The 17,156-nt window shown below is 46.7% G+C and overlaps 1 long non-coding RNA gene across 1 annotated transcript in view; it reads left to right on the top strand.

Annotated features, from left to right (window-relative positions):
- Positions 1-17,156, top strand: part of LOC122207287 — a 143,415-nt gene that overhangs the window by 43,396 nt on the left and 82,863 nt on the right. Inside the window, exons 3-5 of the long non-coding RNA XR_006196758.1 lie at positions 854-1,027; positions 6,936-7,056; positions 15,544-15,704. This is a non-coding gene — a long non-coding RNA (uncharacterized LOC122207287). The remainder of the gene's footprint in view (positions 1-853; positions 1,028-6,935; positions 7,057-15,543; positions 15,705-17,156) is intronic.

Raw genomic sequence — 17,156 nt, 5'->3', positions numbered from 1 at the left:
GAACCCATGATGGAGAAAGTCATTTTCAGTGAAAGAAAAAGCTTCAAGAACACGACTCGTTCATTAAATTTTAGAAAATAAAATTATATCCCTTTGAGTGGGTCCCTTCCTTTAATCAAGACTATATTCATTGATAGTTTCAATTAGCAAACACTTGCCGAGTTTCTGACACTGCAGCAGGGGATAGATAAACGAGATATGGTGCCCCCTTTGCAAATAGGTCATTATTAGGAAGGCAGTTGTGAAAACAAATAATTCCAGACATCTATTTCCGACAGTCTGGCCGACTTGAGGCTCAGGCCAGTTGTTCCTCTGAACACAACAAAAATCCTAGTTAAAATGCAATCAGATTTTAAAAGTGTTGAGATAAGCTGCTATAGAAATAAGGATTCCTGGGGCGCCTGCATGGCTCGTCGGTTGAGCGTCCGACTTCAGCTCAGGACATGATCTCTCAGTTTGTGAGTTCGAGCCCCACATCGGGGCTGCTGACAGCTCAGAGCCTGGAGCCTGCTTCGGATTCTGTGTCTCCCTCTCTCTCTGCCCCTCCTCCATTCACGCTCTGTCTCGCTCTGTCTCTCAAAAATAAGTAAATGTGAAAGAAAATTTTTAAAAAAGAACTCAAAAGTGTTAAGCACAAGGATAAGGAAACAGATGGTTGATTATAAAGGTGATGGCAGAAGACTAATTGCAGACAGAGATTGTGTGTGTGTGCACATGCACGCATGTCACACTGTCGGACGTTGGACGCACAGGAACCGCAACGCTAACCAATTTCCTCCCACTCACCTTTTTTGATTCAATCCGTCTGTTATTTGTGTCTCAATGAATGATTTCCTGGTTCTCACAACTCCAGGTGTAGTAACCCAGAAACCCAGAGATAAAGGTCCAGAGGGAAGGAAGCACGAAACTCTCGACGTTTTCAGTACGCCCAAGGGAAGCCGTGTGAAAGGCTCCCAACCGGAGAATGAAGATCACTGAGTTCCAGAAACATTTAAGAAAGTTTGGGGATTATTGGACTCAGAAGCTGGTAAGGATTGGTGAGTGCCAAGGGAGGCCAATGAAGGGATTCTGTAGATGAAAAGAGAGAAAGGTCGCGTGGGAAAAGTAGAAACAGCATCTCTGGAACAGGGGCTCCTGGGCGGCACAGTGGGTTAAGCAGCAGACTCTCGCTTTGGGCTCAGGTCATGATCTCACGGTTCGTGGGATCGAGCCCCTGAGTTGGGCTCAGCTCTGACAGCACGGAGCCTGCCTGGGACTCTCTCTCTCCCCCTCTCTTTCTACCCCTCCCCTGCTTGCACCCTCTCTCAGAATAAATAAAATAAATAAACTTAAACAAAAAAGACCACGTTTGAAATAGACCAACAATTACAACAAGACTCCCGTCCGAATTGGCAGCCCAGCTCCCAAACTTAAGACCATGAGCCACTTACTCAACCTCGCTGGGCCTCTCTTTTCCCGTTGGTAACGTGGGGATTCACTCAGCCACAAATAATTATTAGGCACATAATAACGTAAAGGAAGAAAGGGAGGAAGGAAGGAAGGAAGGAAGGAAGGAAAGGAAAGGAAAGGAAAGGAAAGGAAAGAAAGAAAGAAAAAGAAAGAAAAGAAAGGAAAGAAAGAAAAGGAAAAGGAAAGAGAAAAGAAAGGAAGGAAGAAAGAAAAGAAAAGAAAAGTAAAAAGAAAGAAAGAAAGAAAGAAAGAAAGAAAGGAAAGGGAAGGGGAAAGGAAAGGAGAAGAAAGGAAAGGAGAAAGGAAAGAAAAGAAAAAGAAAGAAAGGAAAGGGAAGGGAAGGAGAAAGGAAAGGAGAAAGGAAAGGAAAGGAAAGGAAAGAAAAAAAAAAAAAAAAGAAAAGAAAGAGACTACCTGGTACGTCAGTGTTAAACAAAAGCCAATGCCCAGAACGTACTTGGTCTCCCTTTCTTCCATATCCCCACACTTTGCTGTGTCGTCTGCTTGTTGACTTTGCTGCTATGTTAATTTCTCAAACGTCACTTAGAGTTACATCCGCCCTCAAACACTGAGTGACTCCCAATGTCTTCAACCCAGACTCTAAATCTCTCCAATGTGAACATTCAAGATATTTCATAAAATCATTTCTACCTACCTTCCCAGCCTTACCTCTCACTCTCCGCCCCCGTATTTGGGGTCGCAGACCACAGATAATGCTTTTGAATGGCTCTGCAGTCCTTCAAGTGGTATTTGATTATAGCGTGATCTATTATTTTTTCCTGCTTTATGCACTTTTGGATACCACAGCTATTTGAACTTATGAACCTCCCCTTCCCCCTCCAAGTAACCAAACAACCTGTTCTGATCAAGCTTGCCTTAATGAATTAGTTAATTAATTAATTTGCCTTGACAGGTGGCAGACTGCCTTGTACACATTAGGTATCAATATTAATTCAGTCCCCTCTGCTTCTGAGCCGTAGTCACACTGCGTGCTCGCCTTGGAATGATGTCCAGGAAGCTCACTATGTTTCCAGGATTCACTTTCACGTCTTTAAAGCTGATCTCTTCCCCTTCGAAGTGTAACTTTATGACCTTATATACTGGACTTCTCAAACGCCACCATAATTGATCATTGTTTCGTGTGGGTGTCTTATGGCTGCGCATGCATTAAAGACAATGGCTGTGTCCCATTGATTTCTGTATCTTTGCTATCCTCACCTAGCACCTCCCGCGTGGGAAATACCCAAGGGATTAAAAAGAAATTTGTTGAGAAATGGAAGCAGTGGAGGTCTGTTAAAGGTCTGAGTGGTTGAGGAGAGGCTGTGTATGGTTCGTTCCAGACTTTTCTCCAGGTCTTCCCTGCCATACCCACCTTCCCCCCACCCCTCAGCTGGACACAGAGTAAGTCTGTGTGGAGAGTAACATGTTTTAAAGGTCACATTTATTAGCAAATAGCTGTGTTTATAAACTCAGCTTGACAAAAAAGAGAGCCTTTGAAATTAATACTGTCTGCTGAAATTAGAACCAAGTTCAATCAACAGTGCATACAGAGTCTGGTTAAGGAAATGTGCAGTCAAGGTGGCTTTCACAATCTTATGCTCCTCACCCACTCTTTTTATTTTTTTGAAACTTAATTTTTTTTTTTTTAAAGGCTTCACTGAATTTTTCAGGCTGGGATTTATTTGTCTTGTGTCAACCTGCTGTTGTCATGAAATTCTGCCTCGAGAAGTTTATTTTTTATTTTATTGTTAAGAATTCTTTTAATATTTATTTTTGAGAAAGAGAGAGAGAGAGAGAGAGGCAGAGCACACGTAGGGGAGGAGCAGAGAGAGAGGGAGACACAGAATCCGAAGCAGGCTCCAGGCTCCGAGCTGTCAGCAAAGAGCCCGACACGGGGCTCGAACCCATGAACCGTGAGATCATGACCTGTCCAGCTCAGCCACACCGCAGGCCCCTGGTTTACCTTCTTGTTGAGAATCTGGAAGAGTGTAGGACTGGCATTGTCGGGTCCCCTTCTACCGCCCTCTCCTCTCTGCCTCAGAGCATCCTGTTGGAATGAGTCCCCTGAGATACTGGTGGCCTGGGATTTCTAATACAGAAAAGAAACGCTGGGTCAAAAGCTGGGAAGAGGCACTTTCTGATGTGAATGGTGCAGGCTCTCCTGGTCCCCAGGTTCCAGCTCCACAGAGAGAAGACTCTAGGCAAAAGGTGGCCCCAGGAGCAAAAATTCATCTGAGGAGGAGATTAACCCAACCCAGAGACTTGTTCCCAGAAGAGATCGTTGTACCTCCAGAACGTCTAACTCTTTGTTGCTAAGACTAACAAGGTCAGAGAATGGAAGGTATGGAATCATTATCTAATGATTCTGCCTAGGGAGGTCAAGATGCCCGCTCCAAAACTAAAATGAAATGTGGAGGAGTTTGCCCCTGCAGATGGTTGAACTCGGTTCTGTTAGGAGAGGAAAGGAGAGGATTTCAGACCATCTTCTAGAGTGAGAGAGGACACGAAGTTGTGCCGAGTGAGGGGATCCCCTTGGGGGACGTTAGTGACTCTCATACCCTCCTCTGGTGAGAGAAAGGATAGGAAATGATGACAATAAATGAATATTCTTTCAAAGTACTCGCTTGGACCAAAGTGCCTCAAAATGCTTTAAGAATTCCACTGTGGAATTACTTCCGAGCTAGTTTATATTTTTGATTTCATCACTCTAACTGCACCTCACTTTGTAAACCCCAAAATAGTTTCCCGCCTGATCAACCACCTTATTCATCACACTTGGCTCTGGATGACTTTTGGTTGTTTCCAGAAATGAAATTCATCCTCAAAACTGAAAGATTTATGTTACTGAAGCTCCTTAGGAAATGTGACTTCAACTCTTAAGAACTCGAGAGGAGTTCCAGATATATTTTGCTATTGGAAAAAAAAGAATTTGTCTCATTAGTTGGCTGTCCAATCTCATACACGTTCATATCTTCTTCTTGAATATTGTTTTAGAGATGAAATCCAGACCTTTATAAACTAGTGTAAGTGCATTAATCAGAGTTGTGCCCAATCTAGCCATCAGTAATTAAGTTTTTTTTGACTCTACAATATGTCTTTGAAAATGAAAGAGAGAAGGGAGGAAAGATAGATGTAAGAAAAAAATAGAAATACATATAATTAAATCATAAAAGAGTGAGAGTTTCAGATCATGTCTCCCTCTCTCTCTCTCTGCCCCTCCCCTGCTCGTGCTCTGTCTCTCTTGCTCTCAAAAATAAATAAAACATGAACAAATTTTTTAAAAAAGAGTGATACGTACCACCTTGTGCCTACTCTATGTAGGTTCGGCTAGCATTGTGCACATTCTATGTGTCAGTAGGTTACATATAGCTTTGTTTTCTTCATGTTACTAGAGTAATTTATTGTAGAAAATTAGGGGGGAAAGGCATAAGGAAGAGAATTTAAAATCATTTGTAATGCCATCAACTATAGGTAACTGATTTTGATTTTTCATCTTTGTAGCCTTTTTGGGGGGATGGATTTTTACATTTACCTTGTAGCAGATTCAAGTCATTACTTCCTTTCGTTTTTTGTTTGTTTCTTAAAAAAATAAGATACCCATAGAAACTTCCATCACACATGTAGATAGAGTGAACTGTGTTAACCACTCGTCACCACCACCCCCCCCCCCGCCTCCTTTCCCACTATCCAGATTTGTGCAACATTCGTTGTTTTGTGGTTTCTTCATCATATTTTAAAATTTTTTTAAACGTTTATTTTTGAGACAGAGAGAAACAGAGCATGAATGGGGGAGGGTCAGAGAGAGAGGGAGATAACAGAATCAGAAACAGCCTCCAGGCTCCGAGCTGTCAGCACAGAGCCCAACGCAGGGCTCGAATTCACGGTCGAGATCATGACCTGAGCCGAAGTGGGACGCTCAACCGACTGAGCCACCCAGGCGCCCCTTCATCATATTTTTCATTATCTAAGCCAAAAACAATTTTTCTTTTCTTCTCTATTATTAACAGTATAGCATCGTGGGTTTTTGTTTACTCGGGTGCAACGATGCTCTTAATAGGGGCAGTGGGAGCATCTCCAAGCAGTTCCTGTGAACTTTTTGCACAACCCCACGGGGCAGAATCCTTCTTTGCCTTCTGACACAGTGACATTTTGTAGACTCACCTTGCAGGCCCCTGCTCCGACCAGTTCTCCAAGGAACCCTGATTTCTGTTAGTGAATAATGGGTTTTAGAAATCAACGCCTGGGCGCTGCTTACACTTTGCTTCTCCCGTAAAAATGTTGCAAGTTCTCAGAGAACAGAACTGGGGGAAATACACACACACACACACACACACACACACACACACACGCCCAATGGGCTAGTCTGGGAAGAACACACCCTATGTTTCTCTATTACTCACTTACTCAAGTGCCTCTGGAAAACCCATGCGTCCCTCGATTCTCTGCAGCACCAGCTGGATGTCCCATAATGCACCGAATTTCAGTTCGGACACTATCCACCGGGGCTCAGCATTAGATCCCACAAGTTAAGGGCTCAGTCCCACAGGACTTGCCCCCGCCCCATTTCAGACACCAGCCGTTAAGTCTTGGGTCACCACCTGTACCTCTGACTGACCAGCTATAAATAGGACTTCCCACAACCACCTCTTTGTATTTGATAATTTGCGGGGAGGGCTCACAGAACTCGGGGAAATATGTTTAATTTTTTTTTTAATATAGGGTATTACAAAGGGTGGGAATAAACACCCAGATGAAGGGATACATGGGGCAAGATCCAGAAGTACCACAAGGGAAAGAATTCTAATCGCGTGTAGATGTGTTTACCCACCTGGCATTTCCAGACCCCGTACTTTCAGGATTTTGACGGAGTTTTTATTATGCAGGCACATCATGGATCATTAACTCAATCTCCAGCCCTTCTCCCCTTGCCCAGGGCTGGAAGATGGGGCCGACAGTTCGAAGCTGTTAATCCTGGCTTGGTCTTTCTGGCACCCAGCCCCATCCCAAAGCCATCCCGGAACCCACCGAGAGTCCCCTCATTGGAACAGAAGACACCCTTATCACCCAGGGAATTACAAGGGTTTTCGGAGCTCTGTGCCAGGAACCAGGGGCAGAGACAAGTTTTTATATGTTATATTATTTCATGGGGCTCATCCTGACATTTCAAGGTCAAAGTCAGCATTTCTGTTTTTCTTAAGTTTTTCGATTTTAGGTCTGGATCTCCTCTATATCCAGCCTGTGTGTGTGTGTGTGTGTGTGTGTGTGTGTGTGTGTGTGCGCGCGCGCATGTGTGTTGGATATGCGTGATAATTTACAAAATGATCACTGTATACGTGGAAAGTTCTGGAGAGGAAGCAAGACAATGCTTTTATGGCAACAAGCCCACAGTGGTGTGGGGAAAATGCTGGGGGGGGGGGGTGGTGAACACGGGAGGTCCAGATGACCTCACCACAAACAGCCAAGAGTGAAGAAGAGTCTCTCTCTAGGTGACAGGCCCGGTCTGGATGAACGGGGCCCGCCTCCTGGACCGCAAGTACCTGCCCATGGAGCTTCTAAGGAGGATCCTGTCACCCTAGTGGACCACACCTCTGACCTCCAGAGACACAGGTCAGTCTGTCGTCAGTCCGGTGCTTCAGATGCCGGCCACAGACCACGGGCCTCTCTCACTTCTGACCGATTGGCTGTCAGTTGGTTCCCATGACCCCCTCCTCAGGTCTGATCATTTGGTAGAATGGCTCCCAGAACTCCGGGAAAGACAGTGCCAGGGTTTATTGGCTAATCATAAAGAATACAAATGAACGACCAAATGGAGGAGACATCTGGGGAGAGGCGCAGGGGCAGGTGCACCGAACTCCCTTGCCCTCTGTGAGCTCACCACCCCCCCTCCCCGGCAGCTCCAACTCCGGAAGTTCTCCAAACCTTGTAGTTCAGGGGTTTTTACAGAGATTTCGTTAAGCAGCCACGGTTAATTAAAACATTGTCTGTTGGTGATGAGCTCACTTTCCAGCCCCGCTCCCTTCCCTGTCATCATGCGGTTGACCCCTCTCCTACCAGCCCCCATCCTGAAACTCTGGGGACACCAAGAGCCACCTTATCAGCACAAACACAGATAAGGTTGAAAAGGGCTCTTCATGAATATGTCGGAGGCTCCTTTCACTCCTATCTCTCAGGGTTTTAAAATACCCTATGCCAGGAACCAGGGACAAAGACCAAATATATATTTCTTTCTTTCTTTCTTTCTTTCTTTCTTTCTTTCTTTCTTTCTTTCTTTCTTTCTTTCTTTTTTTAAGTTTATTTATTTATTTTAAGACGGGAGACAAGTGGGGAGGGGCAGAGAGAGAGGGAGAGAGAGAGAATCCCAAACAGGCTCCGTGCTGTCAGTACAGAGCCCGACGCAGGGCTTGAACTCACGAACTGTGAGATCATGACCTGAGTCGAACTCAAGAGTCAGATGCATAACCCCCTGAGCCATCCAGGCAACTCCCCCCGAATAAACATTTCTTATTATATCACAATATCACAGCTTCACAGAAGACAGCAATGTGCTCATATCTACCTACCCCTGCATTCAATTTCAAATTGCATGACGTAGTCTCTGGAGACCTCCACTGTGAGCTCAGGAATGAACGGGAATGGAAAAAGGTGAATAATGCCTTGCTATTATTATGAAAATAATTCTCATCTACCTTGAAAGGATCTCAGGTTCCCCCAGGGGTGGCCAGACCACACTCAGAACCCCCCCCCCCCCCCCCCCCCCCCCCCCCCCCCCCCCGGCATAGAGAAAGGCACGGTAAAGACAACAGAACTGGAAATCCCGAGCGAAGGTTTTACGATCTTCTGGCCAGATCTTTATGGCATTGCACTTAGAAACTGATCCTCCAATGCACTGTTAAATATAAACTAATTTTGTAAAAGTTTGCAGACGTTAAAATGGTCCTAATTCATCTCTGGAACTCTAGCTTCTTCTATGTAATGGCTACCCAGCACCTGTGCTCAGATGTCCAAGAGACTTTTCCAGCCCAGCTTGTCCAGAACTGATCTCCTGATCTTCTGCCCGTAAATCTCTCCTCCTGTGGCATTTCCCATTTAGCTCCTCATTATAGCTGCTCAAGCACAAAACCCTGGAATTATATTTTTAAAGTTTATTTTTATTTATTTTGAGAGAGAGCCAGAGAGCAAGCAGGGGAGGGGCGGAGAGAGAGAGAGAGAGACAGAGACAGAGACAGAGACAGAGACAGAATCCCAAGCAGACTTTGCACTGTCAGCCAGATGCGGTTTTGAACTCACGAACCGTGAGATCATGACCGGAGCCGAAATCAAGAGTTGATGCTTATCCGACTGAGCCACCCAGGCGCCCCCAAACCCTAGAATTATTTTCGACTCCCCTCTTCCCTGGAATTACTTTGGCCTGAACCACCAGCCTCTCTCCCCGGGGTTCCTTCTACCTGTTCTCTCTGCTCTTACCCTCCTCACCCTAAACCCCTTCACTCTTAGGTTAACAACCGGAGTGATCCTTTGATACCTAAGACCACCTAATTTTCTGCTTAATATGATATGATTTTATGACTCCTTTCACTTAGAGTCAAAGCTGACTGTTTGAAACACCTTTAAGGTCTTACCTGGTCCCCCAGTGTTTCCCTTTATGACCCCAATCACTCTCTCCTGAAGCCACTCTGGCCACAGTGACTCCTGTCTGTTCCTTGAACACACCAGACCCAGTTCTGCCTCAGGACCTTTGCCCTGGCAGTTTCCCCTCCATCCCCAGTATGTTCTAACCCCCTCATTTTCCAGGTTTTGCTCAGGTGTAACCTTCTCACTGTGTTCTACCCTGCCTATTCGATTTAAAACTGCAAATCCCACTTTCTGTGCTGGAATGTCCATCTCCCCCTTACCATGCTCTACCGTTTCTTTCTCCTCCCCGCCCCCCACACCACAGCATTTATACTCATCTATTTATTGAGTTATTGTCTGTTGTTTATTTTCCGTCTGGCTCCATGAGAATGTCAATCCCACAGGTCAGAGATTCTTGTCAGTTTTCCTTCACTGGTGTATCCTAAGAAACCAGAATTGTGTCTGGCATTTAGGAGGCATCCAATCAATGTTTGTTAAATAAATGACAACATGGATATACGAATGCCTTTTAAAAAGTAGGATGCCTGGAATATCTGAGGTTGTGATTCAATGGAGACCAATCATCAGGAATTTTTTGAGAGTATTAATAAAAGTTTTTCACTTCAAGTGCCAACAATTCAACTAACCCTACAGGAAGGAAGGAAGGAAGGAAAGAAGGAAAGAAGGAAGGAAAGAAGGAAGGAAGGAAGGGAAGAAGGAAGGAAGGAAGGAAGGAAGGGAAGAAGGAAGGAAGGAAGGGAAGGAAGGAAGGAAGGAAGGAAGGAAGGAAGGGAAGGAAGGAAGGAAGGAAGGGAAGAAGGAAGGAAGGAAGGGAAGGAAGGAAGGAAGGAAGGGAGAAAGGAAGGAAGGGAAGAAGGAAGGAAGGAAGGGAAGGAAGGAAGGGAGGTGGGAAGGAAAAAGAAAGGAAAGAAAAAAGAAAGAAAAAAGGAAGGAAGGAAGAAGGAAGAAAGGAAGGAAGAAAAATGAAAGAAAGGAAGAAGAAAAAGGAAGGAAGGAGAAAGAAGAAAGAAAGGAAGGAAGAGAAAGGAAGAGAAAGAAAGAAAGAAAGAAAAAGAAAAGGGAGGAAAAGAAAGGAAAAAGAAAGAATTGTGTTCAGTTACAAGATAAGTTTCAGGCATGGCTGGATCCAGGGCTTCAAATGTTATCAGGATCCCTCTTTGCTCTCCTTCTCCTCTGTTTTACTCCCAGGCAGGCTCTCCCTTTATGGTGGTAAAGATATCCCAGGCTTCTCTAAGCTTTTATATTACCAGCTCCACCACACCCATGAGAAAGACAGTTGCATTTACTGGGTGTTCTTGTTCCCAGGCTCTCAACGGCACAGCAAGGGAGTGTGTATATTCATTTGTATTTATTTCAGTGTCTATCTCTATGGATTGGAAATGACATGTCTACTCTGATCTCTCCAATTCCAATCCAACAGCACAGGGTTTTTTCTCGCCTTCTCCCTTTCCCCATATGTGTACCTCCTTTCTCTGGCAGTTAGAAGGCAGGCTCCCATTAACTTAATTTGTTTGCTCATTGGACCAATGCTTTTGTATGTGACCGTTTCCCCCTTCCGCCGAGCGTCCCTGTGGATGCCCTCCTCACCCCGCTGGAGCTCTGACACCCCTTTGTGGCAGTTTTCTCCTTGCCTCGTTGGGGCTTTGAGTCCCCATGCCAAACTGCCCTACCAGCGGATGCTCTCCTCACCCTGCTGTGGCTGACTCCCCTTCCCTGGCTGCCCTTCTACGGGGACACCCTCTTCCAGCTTTGACCCTGAGTCCCCACGCTGGCTGCTGGCATACATATATGTCCTCCTCGTCCTGCTGGGTCCCTAACACCCACCATCAGGCTCAGAGACCCCCCCCTCCCCCCAGCCAGGCCATCACTTTGCAGGGACACTCCTGTCACCCTTCTTGGACTCTGATACCCTTGGGCCACCGTGTTTCCTTTTCCTTCCTGCAGAGATGCTGACTTTTATTCTGCCCCACCCAACGGCTTTATGGCTGAATTGTTTAGGGAAGGAAGAGAGGGAACAGGAAGAGGAAGTGCCTCTATGTCAGTCACCCCAAGAGACTCAGGACTCCCGGGCCGTCACCGTTTGGAGGGGGGCCTGAATGCCCACATGGCTTCCGTGGTCAGACAACTTGCTGGCATCCCTCAGGCAGCCAAGGGCAGGGACCTCCTCTCTGCTTTCCCTGACGTGCCTCCCCCCTGGCACTTCTCACCGTGGATGCATTTACCTGCACGCACTCAGAGCTGCGCCTGGCCCATGGAAGCATCGAGAAGTATTTGTTAACGAAGGAGTCCTACTCGAGAGTCATCCCACGTGGACAGGGAGGTTAGGAGCCTACTACCCAAGGAGGGTGTCCTGGGGCCCTCGTGGGGCTCACGGAGGCCCCTGTGTCCTTCCTCGCGGGGTCCCCCTGGCAGGTGGTACCCCTCTGGTCCGTGCAGCGCCGGTGACTTCTGGGAGCGGACAGACAAGGAAGTGTAGTTAGCATTCATTCATTGCTTATGTTGTACAAGCTGTCAAAACTAATGAAATTTTATGACAGACGGGCAACGACCAGCTTCCTGGTGTTATTTATCTTTCTCGCTCCTGGCTCGGAGCACTGGGTGATTTTTCATTTACGTTTAAAAATGCCAAAATGACTAAGCTCAATTCGCCTCCTCAGAAAACCGGCAAATTGTATCAATGCACAAATGTAATTAATAATCATCAGGCATGAGAAATGAGGAACGGTTATGCAGGAAAGTCTATCTTTCCAGGCTCCTTCCTCTCCCCGCTACCTTTTCAGCCGGTTCCCAAACTCCAGGCACATACATCATGGGTCCCCCGCGCCCCCCACCCCCCACCTTCATTGTTCATATCTGATAGCGGGTGTTTGCAATGACAAACAAAAGGTTCTTGGGACTGGTCACATGAGTTGCCATGGCTCAACGGATTCATTTATAGCAGCCTCACAGGGATGATGCAAATAGATGTAACACGTAGGGGAGGGAAAGATGAAAAAAAAATCCAGTGGAAGAGGAGAGAAGAGGTGTCAGGAGACAGGTTAATTCTAGAGTGACGAGACTGTGAGACTGTGTTCGTGTAGCCAGGAGAAACCTGCAGACCCAGTCCGTCCTGACATCCCCATCGTATGTGCTTCGAACGGTTCTTTGGTTCTTTCGTGTACATCACCTTGAACTCTGTCACCTGCTCATTCTGGCCACATGTGATCTGCACTGTTCTCTTGCTCTCAGCCGTACCTGTGATTTGCCAGGCTCTTTCGCCTCTGCAATTCCTGGCCCTCCCCCGAGTACTTCCGGGGGTCTTTGGAGGTAGATGGTTAGTTCTTTGCATCATCTGCATGATCACGATGATGCTGATGATGTCTTTTCTGCTGGCCCCATTGGGGTTCGGTTCTGACGAGCTGCGTTTTTAAGGCCCCAAAGCAATGGCCCCGTGTCCTCGGGGGCCCTCCAGTACCAAAGGCATTTTTCCTTCTGTGGAGTCAGGGTAGTAATTCCTCCACTTCCAGTGTTTTAACAGAGGCTTTAAAAAAACAAATTTTTTTTTTTTACATTTTTTTAATGTTTATTTTTGAAAGAGAAAGAGAGAGACAGAGTGCGAGCAGGGAAGGGGCAGAGAGAGAAGAGAAGACGCAGAATCCAAAGCAGGCTCCAGGCTCCGAGCTGTCAGCACAGAGCCTGACTTGGGGCTCAAACCCACGAACTGTGAGATTGTGACCTGAGCCGACAACTGAGCCACCCAGGCGCCCCAACAGAGACCTTTAAATTGCTCTATGTGCCTTCCAGAAAAGCCTTCTCGATTTTTTTATTTTTTTATTTTTTTCAGTAAACAGGTCTTGGGCGAGGAGACAAAGCTGAAAAGGCAGACATTATGGCCCACTTGAAACCCAAGCCCCGGCCACCATGACTGAGGCTTTGTGAGGGGGCCAAGCTTCTCTGCTCGCCTTTTCTCCCCCAGGATGGGCGATTTCCCAGAGGGCTCTTCCGGCGTCTGTGCACCTTGGCCCTGGGAAGGCCAGACGTGTCCAAACATGCTGGTGTCACTGCACCAGCTCAGGCTCCAAACGGCACTCTTGACTCAAAGGTGGCCTTACAGACAGTCCGCTCTGTGCTTGTCACCGTGGGGCTTCCTGACAAGCCAATCAGACCCAGTACTTGCCCTCAAGGACGTTGTCATACCAACAGGCATGGAGCAAACAACCTGATGGTAGGGGAGGTGACCGTAAGTGGAACAAGAGAGGTACAGATGATGAAGAACAGGAATTGCGGTAAAGAGGAGGGCTGTGTCCACAGAGTTGAAGTAGGAGGTTGGACTCGAACTCAGCCGTGAGCGATGGGAGCGCGTACAGGAGGAGACTAGAAACGGTGCTCCAGGAAGAAGCTCGAAGCTCCTCCAGGGGCTGCAGGAACGAGCAAAAGGTGGATGGATGTTACTAGCAATACGCAGGGAAGGGCGAGGGTTCAGATTGGCTAGGAAGGGGAAGTTTGGGGAGGTTCTGGTGAAAGCGGGGGGCGGGGGAGGTGGTCAGACTGGATACCAGAGGTCCTTGACCAGCTGGCTGAGTCTGCGTCCTGCTGTATACACAGCAACACCTGCCAAATAGAGATGACGTTTCAAACAGAGCCATGGAATGGCCATGGAGAACAGGAGCGTCTTTCTGGATCAGGTAGACCTACCTGGATCAGTGAGCGTCAGGTGAACAGGAGAAACCAAGGCGGGCAGGTTCGTGAGGGGGCCTCTGCAGTAACAGCACACGTGGGTACGGAGATTGGGAGCCGGACAAGATGAAAATAAGGAGAGAGGGGCTGGACACAGCCTGTGGGGGAAGAGAGGAATCTAAGCAAAGTCGAGCACGAGCAGTTGGAAAGGGAGAGCAGCAGGGCGCCTGGGTGGCTCAGTCTAAAAGCATCTGACTTCGGCTCAGGTCATGATCTCATCGTGGTTCATGGGTTCGGGCCCCGCGTCGGGCTCTGTGCTGACAGCTCGGAGCCTGGAGCCTGCATCGGATTCTGTGTCTCCCTCTCTCTGCCCTCTCCTCTCTCTCTCTCTCTCTCTCTCTCCCAAAAATAAATAAACATTAAAATTTTTTTTTTAAAAATAAAGGAAAGAGAACAGCATGAGATCCAAGAGGCAGAGTGATTTTCTTTTTTTGGGGTGGGGGGCTGGCGCAGGATTGTGATGGAATCATATCTCCAAAGCAGCTTTAAAAGGTGGGTGGGAGACGATGATTCCCAATTTGGAGGCAGGAAAATTGTGCCGGAGAGCAGTCAGTGGTATGTTCATGCTCAATTGCTATAAGGCAGACCTGTCTCTTACACCCGGACTTTTGGCTTTAAAACCTTTGCTTTTTTTTTGCCTTTGCATGCCTGCACAAGCAGCTGTATAGAGAGGGGTGGCAGAAAAAGGACTGGAATAAAAAAGATGAGTAGTAAAGATTTAAGCTTGGTGACAAAACAAAGCCCTTTGTAACGGTTCTTGGGAGAACCATCAGGCGAATGAACTCTCCTAATCCAATCGGGTAAGAAATTTCCTGGGCATATGGATCCATAATCCCATTTTAAATCCCCTAAAAGGAGAGTCTAATAAGAAATCGACTCCAACGGAAAACAAACTAGAGGTAATAATTGTGCTGAGACACTGGGCATTCCCTCCTTTCCCCCTACCCTGCCCAGGAACACAGGCCGTCCAATAAAAGCCATGAAATCCATAATAGAAATTGCCTCAGCCCGAAGCTTCTGGAAGGTCCATGTGTTCATAACAGACCTGTTGCTGTTGATTATCTCCAGCGATAACCAGCTGCTTAACGAAAACATCCGTTTTCTGAGAATTTGGATCCTTTCACGGTCTGTTTCACACTTGGGGACGAAATGGCATTGGGTCGTACCTCTCTTCAGCTGGTGGGCAGGAGAGGTGGGAAATCAGGGTCTTGCCAATGTTCTATTTTTCTTTCTGTTTGTTGTTGCAACTGTACTCGTTAGACCAGGCGAGAGCTGCCAACATTTATAACTTGGGCTTTTCTAATTAAAGTTCTGCCGAAAAGCCTCCTCTTGTCTTCTGACTCCCTCGGCAGGAATGTGTGCTCATAACAGAGGCATCTGCCCCCTGGACTAACCTTTCTTGAAACCAGATAAACAAAGTAATACTAATAAAAATATCCATCTGTGCTTAAAGATAAATAGAGCATTAATATACCAAACTGAGATCTGGATTCTTTTGGAAGCCAGCTTTAATGATATTAGACATCTGTCCCAGCTTGCGTCCCGTTCCTTTTCCGTTTGCACACTCGTGTAAGAAAACAAAGTGGAAGGAGTTCGTCGGGGGTACATGGAGCCACCCCCTGACCGACGCCCTTTTCCGAGGCCACCGCCCCAGTGAGCCGATGGGGTTCCTTAACATTTGGCACGCTGCTTGGGTTTCATCCTGCATTTTAAACACTGTGGTCTTTCTTCATTTTTTGCTTTTAGATGCCTGCCTGAAAGCCAACTTAATCGTTCATAACGCTAAGCAGGATTGCCGTGTAGACCAGATGTACAAACGTCATGGCGGCCATTCTCTTTCTGAAGTCAAGATGCGAGAGTATCCGGGAAGCATCTGGAGCCATCCGTTTGCAAGGAGAGAGCACCAGGTCAGGTCTGCAAAGAGGGAGGGTGAACGTTTCTTTTCAAGGAGAGTACGTGGAAGGTAGAAACCAGCGTCTCAGTGTTCCAAGTAACATGGTTAACACTCAAGGAGCGTCGCAGGCAAGGTGCAATGGTGGGAAAATGTTCTCCACTTGAGGGCAGACCCGTGGACCTTGGTTTCTTAGATTTGGCACTAACTCCAAAGAGATAGGGGTGAGTCAGTGGGACGAGGGCCAAGAGGGAAATGTACCAGGGGCGTTTAGCGTTGTTACGATGATAGGGTTGGGTGTTGCTGGCCGGTTAGTGCCTGAAGACCAAGGATGCCCAAGTACAGCAATGTAAGGAACAGGCTTGCACAGCAAAGGCTGGCCAGTCCCAAACGCGGATGAGTTAGTATTGAGATGCGTTGACATTTTGAAGTAGTGAAAATGGGGGCGCCTGGGTGGCCCAGTCAGTTAAGCATCTAACTCTTGGTTTCGGCTCAGATCGTGATCTCACCGCTCACGGGATCGAGCCCCACGTTGGGCTCTGTGCTGACAGTGCAGAGCCTGCTTGGGATTTTCTCTCTCTCCCTCTCTGCCCCTTCCCTGCTCACACACACACTCTTTCTCTCTCTGTCTCAAAATACATACACTAAAAATAAATAAGTAAATAAATAATGAAAACTTTTTTTAAAGACAAAAATCTTACACAGAATCCACAACATATAAAACATAGTGAAGAAGGGCTATTTTTCCTGAAGGAGAGGCAGTCCCTGAAATACTTCTAGGGAACACAGCTTAAGAACCACTATTCTAGGGGCACCTGGATGGCTCAGTCGGTTGAACACCCAACTCTTGATTTCAGCTCAGCTCATGATCTCAGGGTCATGGGATCAAGCCCCATGTGGGGCTCCGTGCTAAGGCTGGAGACTGCTTAAGAGTCTCTCTCTCTCTTTTTGCCCTTCTCCCCTGCTCATGCTCTCTCTCTCTCTCTCTCTCAAATAAAATGGAAAAAAAAAACCCACTATTCTAGGTGCTACTCATTGGCCATAGAGTTCTAACAACCTGTCTGGTTGTGCAATGTGCTATAAGAATCAACTGATTAAAAAAAAAAAAACACCACATTTTTTAAAAACTGTAATTGTGTTCCTCTCAACATTTTACATGAGAGTTTTTAAACATACAGAAAAATGGAAAGAATTGTAGGTGCCCCAGGTACCGACCACTTAGATCCCACGGTTGCCAACGGTTTGCCCTTTTTGTCTCCTCCCAGATCCTTCCGTTTGCGTTGATTCATCTCATTTTGAAATTCCTTTCAAAGTGAGTTGCAGACATCGGTACATCCCATCTCTAATTTCTGAACCTGCACGTCCACCTTTAACGAGAGCAAGAAGTCAAACTGACGTGCAGAGAAGGGAATAGATCTAGGGTAAGGTTTGGTGAGCTGTAAAAATATAATTATATGGCTCAGACCCT

This window comes from Panthera leo, chromosome E1 (genome assembly GCF_018350215.1).
Source record: "Panthera leo isolate Ple1 chromosome E1, P.leo_Ple1_pat1.1, whole genome shotgun sequence".
NCBI lineage: Eukaryota > Metazoa > Chordata > Mammalia > Carnivora > Felidae > Panthera > Panthera leo.
This window is presented reverse-complemented; position numbering and strand designations above follow the sequence as displayed.